At 34.2% G+C, this 5,778-nt stretch overlaps 1 non-coding gene across 1 annotated transcript; it reads right to left on the reverse strand.

Moving 5' to 3' along the window:
• Nucleotides 1–1,657: 1,657 nt before the first annotated feature.
• LOC121221539 (small nucleolar RNA R71) lies at nt 1,658–1,763 on the reverse strand. Its single transcript, XR_005918929.1, has one exon. It is a non-coding gene; the product is annotated as a small nucleolar RNA R71 (small nucleolar RNA).
• Between the last annotated feature and the right edge of the window lie 4,015 nt (nt 1,764–5,778).

Here is a 5,778-nt window from a genome sequence, read left to right on the forward strand (position 1 = left end):
CATTCTGAAGTCTATAAATACCAATTAGAAGAAGACCTAGGGGGCACTCAGAGAAGATAAAAAAAATACTCGAAGAACGCCATTGAAATAAACTCGGAAGCGGATTTCCCTCAAGATCGAAGATCTCCATTTAATTTCTTTCGAAGTTTTATTGAGTTTCTTTTTGTCTTATGGTTATCCTAACTTTGAGATGTTTCTATTCAGGATTATGAACTAAATTCTCTAGATACCTAGGGAGGATGAAACCTATGATGAACCTTATTGTTTAATTTATGTTTTTACGAAATAAATACTTGATTCTTGTTCTCAATTATGTATGCTTATTTTGTATTTTAATATTTTTGGGATATTAATTCATGTTTAATATGCTTATTTCAGTAGAGCAAAAGTTCATGTTTAAGAGTAGATCTAGCATAATTGATTGGAGTTGCATGCAATCCTAGAAATAGGACAACATAAATCTATCGGATTAGAGTCAAATCTAATAAGGGAATCCATAGATTGAGTTAATGTGATGATAGGGGTTTTAATTAGAAAGAGATTTCAAAAAATCAACCTAGATTCAGTTGTTCTTACTCTCGAAAGAGATATTAACATAATTTAGAGATTTCTACAGATCAAGACACAAGTGAATAAATCGTTTAATTTAGATATAGAGTAATAGGTGAAGTCTAGGTGAACTCTTTCCAGGGTATTGTCTATCTCATTGGTTATCTTCGATTATTTTCCTATTCCATTTCTGTTGTGTTCTTAGTTAATTTAGATTAGTAAATTTAGATTAAAAACAATCACTCCAATTTGTCAGCTAAATAATAGAAAAACGTTAATTACTAGTACTTTTAGTCCTTGTGGATACGATATTCCCTACTCACCATAACTATACTATTGTTCGATAGGTGCACTTGCCATAGTCGTATTTATAGTTAGTTTAGTGACCATCAAGTTTTTGGTGCCGTTGCCGGGGACTAAAATAGTATGAACACTCGATTTTTATTAATTCAAACATTTTTATTTTTATTTTTATTTTTATTTTTTGCATTCTAATTTTTCTTTTCTTTTATTTGCTTCTGGTAAGTTCTTTTAGTTTATGACTAGAAGAGACCCGTTGGGACCATTATTAATTGACAGTGAGATTGAAAGTACAGCTCGCAGAAATCGTAGAGAAGCAAGGCAGAGTCGATAGAGTATAGTAGACGAGCAAGAGGACATTATTATTATTACTGAGGAGATGGATGATAATCAAAATAATCAGCTACCTCCTGCAGTTGCTGCAAATCCAAATCTTGTTCATCATACTATGTACAATTATGCCAAGCCCACTCTAATTGGGGATGAATCGAGTATTGTGAGACCCACCATTACTGCGAATAATTTTGAACTAAAGCCGAACACTATTTAGATGGTACAATAATTCGTTCAATTCGATGGTTTGCAAGACGAAAATCTAAATACTCATTTGGCTAATTTTCTGGAAGTCTGCGATACTTTCAAGATAAATGGCGTTTTTGACGACGCCATTCGCCTACGGTTATTTCCTTTCTCATTGAGGAACAAAACTAAAAAGTGGTTGAATTTTTTACCACGAGGCTCTATCACTACATTGGATTAAATGACCGAGAAATTCCTACCGAAGTACTTTCTACCGGCTAAGACAGCTAAGTTGAGGAATGATATCTCTTCCTTCGTTCAGATTGACTTAAAGACCCTATATGATGCATGAGAGAGGTATAAGGACTTATTGAGATGCGCCCTCACCATGGGTTACCCCTATGGCTTCAGGTTCAAACCTTCTACAACGGTTTGAATCCCTCAACTAAGCAGTTAATCGATGCAGCAGTCGGTGGTACTCTGAACAATAAAGCACCTGAAGTGACTTATGAGTTTATAGAGGAGATGTCACTGAATAATTATTAGTGGCAAGTCATAAGGAGGGTTTTTTTACAGAAATAGATTAAAAAAATTAATACTGAAATAGGTTGTCAGATAGATAATTTACGAAAATGGTTTTTTTTAATGGAGCCTATCTGACAGGCGCCAATGAATATTTTATATTAATTTTTTTTTGTTTGAACAAAATATCATTTTTTTATTTTTATTAAAAATATTTAAATATAAATATGGGTCAAAATACGGTCAACGAGTCAAAGTACGGGTAGAAAATGAGTTTTCGGGTGGCACCTGTCAGATAGGCGCCACTAATTGGGCCTCATAGGGAGGCGCCAATAACCATGGCAACATTGCTGCCTACTGCCTATCGCTGCAACACCAGCATGGTGTTGTCCCTTCAACACTACCATTTTGTGGCCTATAAGTATGGTCCCAATATGGTCCCCAAACCCCTTGCATGAACGGTAGAGAGAAAGGAGAAGAAGAAGAAGAAAGAAACAAAGAAAGAAAGAAAGAAACAAGGTAATGTATTATTTTAGTAAATAATTTTGTTTATAATTTAAAGAGTTTAATTAAGATATTGTGATTTTTTTGTTATTAATTATTAATTATAAATTATTTATGTTTAGTGTTTATAGTTTTGGATTAGTATTTTGTATGAATATTGTAATTTTTTTTCTTTTTATAATTATTTTAAAATTAATTTGTTAGTAATTTAGGATTATGTTATAAATTTGTGTTTGTAATTATTTTAAAATTAATTTATTAGTAATTTAGGATTAAGTTATAAATTGTTGTGTTTAGTTTAGTATTTGGTGAGTTTAACATATAAGTTTATAAAAAAATTAAAAATCATTTTATTAAAAGTTTAATTATAACTGACTCTTTTAATCATATAGTTGTTGTTAACTCATTTAAATTTTATATAATATGAACATAGTTGCTGTTAAGTCATTTATTTTTTTTATATCAACTTGGGGTCTTTTACCCCAATATATTAAAGAAAAATTAAATACCGAAATAGGTTTCAGATAGATTAATTACCGAAATGGTTTGTTTTTTGTAATCGTGCCTATCTGACTAGCGCGAATCAATTTTAAAAAAAATTTAATCGCGCCTATCTGACAGACGCGAAAAAATATTTGTTTTAATCGCGCCTATCTAACAGGCACGAATCAATTTTTTATATTAAAAATATTTTTTGTTTAAATAAAATATTAATTTTTTATTTTTATTAAAAATATTCAAATATATATATACAGGTAAAAATACGGTCAACGGGTAAAAAACGGGTCGCGCCTGTCAGATAGGATTAAGTTATAAATTGTTGTGTTTAGTTTAGTATTTGGTGAGTTTAACATATAAGTTTATAAAAAAATTAAAAATCATTTCATTAAAAGTTTAATTATAACTGACTCTTTTAATCATATAGTTGATGTTAACTCATTTAATTTTTATATAATGTAATTTTTAAATAATGTAATTTTATTTGATTTTTTGAAACAAATTAAATGAATTCATTTTTTTAATTGCAGATTTATAGGCAATGGGTTCTTTGATTAATAATAATAATCACATATCATGTACTATTAATGAGATGGTAATAAAATTTTTATTTGATACTCATATTATTTGCTGAATTAAATTATATTGTATTAACTACTTTGCTAATTTAATAATGTCAGGGTCCATACGGCGTATTGAGGGGCCGTGTTAATAGTGTAGGGTTTCTGTCAGATGAACGCCTAATACCATACTTAGAGTTAGCCGGGTTCGGATCAGCGGCATTGATCCGGACTTTTGATCTGCGATACGACTTGATTTCCGCTTTAGTTGAGTGATGGCATTCGGAGACCCACACATTTCATTTGCCGTGCGGAGAGTGTACCGTCACTCTAGAGGATGTTGCACTACAGCTCGGGCTTCCCATCGACGGGAATGCGGTCATGGGCGTAAGTTCAATCTCTAGGCCGACTACCCTTTGCTTTGAATTACTTGGACGCTCGCCAAGTGGGGAAATTTACCAGTTTGAGATTTTCATGGCTAAAGGCCAAATTTGAGCATTTGCCGAGTACTGCCAATGAATGGGAGGTGATGCAGGCCGTTCGAGCTTACATTATGCACATTATAGGGGGTGTACTCATGCCGAATGCAAACGGAAGTAAGGTCCACTTGATGTACTTACCCCTATTATCCAATTTGCATAACACTCGTTCATACAGTTGGGTGTCCGCAGTTTTAGCCATGCTGTATTGCGAACTTTGTCGGACGACAGATCCTTCTGTGATGGACATAGACGGATGCCTCATACTACTGCAGTCGTGGGCACTTTACCGGATGCCATTCTTGGCATCCATTAGTCACCAATCATATATATTTCCACTCGTTAATAGGTGATGAATTTTTACTCGTTATAATAATTAGTTGACTTTTTTTAGATTATATTATTCTAACAATTTGTTTTCGTAGATGGAATACTAATTCGGGTATTGAGAGGTCATACACGGTTCCGATATACCGTCTAATGATTGAGAATCATGCTGGAGAGGGGGTAAGTTTTTCCAATATAAACTTAATTTTATTATTTTATCTCACTCGACCCGCGTAAATATAACAATGTTATTAACTGTGTAGTTCATTTGGATGCCGTATTCTATTCCAGAAATTATGGCAGTTATCCCCTTATCTGCCCATGTCCACTCAAACCTATGGTGCATTAGCGCACTCGTTATCAATTTTCAGGTAGTGGAGTGGTATCATGGCAATCGAGTACTCCTGCAGTTCGGTTGCATATAGTATATCCCGACACTGCCAGTACAATTGGGGGAGATCCATGGGATGAACAAGAGGGGAAGGTATGGAGATAATTTGGGAGAAGTGCATGAAGAATATATTAAGATGTGGAACAACCGGTTGGGGAGGGTACCTCAGATGGATCGTGCTTTGGATCTGCAGCCCTCATTAGAGTACATACAGTGGTACTGTGAGATAAGGAAACCATTTCTATTTGGTGGGCAGTCGATGGTAGTCCTTTCGCATACGACACAAATTAGGCAACCCCTTTTAGATCCGCATCATGCACCAGACTCAGAGCCAGAGCCGGAGCTAAAGCTAGAGCCAGAGCCGGAGGCTAAGACGAAACTACATTCTAGGGATAATTCTTATCATCCAGATTTAGGGGGCGATGACTATTTCGCGAGCTCGTGCGAATGAGGAGAACGTTGATCATTGTAATCGCCCGCAACGTGAACGTCGAGCTACACAAAAATATACCCCTAGAACCACACCGTTAAACCATCAATTTTAGGGGGTTTTGTAATATAAACAACTTCATATTTATGTAATGAATTTTGTTGGCATTTTATTTATCAATTTTAATTTTTTTGCCTTTTAATTTTATTTATCAATTTAATTTTATTTATCAATTTAATTTATGTTGCCTTTGCAATTTAAATAGTCAACTGTGTATTTATATAATGACTTTTTTGCCTTTTTTGTAAATAAAATTTTATGGTTTTTTTTTATTTTACAATTTCAAGTTAGATTAACTGCAAAAAATTGTAGACAAATTTGTGATTCAATCCTCTCAACATGTAATGAACTACATATCAATTTCTACCCGATTGAGACGATTGTCCAACATGGTAGTTTCGAAACGGGCATTTACTCCGATTATGACCGGCTAATCTGCATACGACACACAGCTTCCCGTCAAATTTTTCCCTCACGTCCATTTCGTTATGGATTCTAGATGATTGCGGACAACCTTTCGGGTTCCTATGCAACCTTTTGTCTGGGAAAAGCTCAAAGGTCGTCGGAGGTACCTCCCAAGTAGATAGGTCAGGAAGCACGGGGAACTCGTTTTTCCATACACGCAACGTGCGTTCGATG

The sequence above is a fragment of the Gossypium hirsutum genome, chromosome D09 (assembly GCF_007990345.1).
Source record: "Gossypium hirsutum isolate 1008001.06 chromosome D09, Gossypium_hirsutum_v2.1, whole genome shotgun sequence".
In the NCBI taxonomy this organism is placed as follows: domain Eukaryota; kingdom Viridiplantae; phylum Streptophyta; class Magnoliopsida; order Malvales; family Malvaceae; genus Gossypium; species Gossypium hirsutum.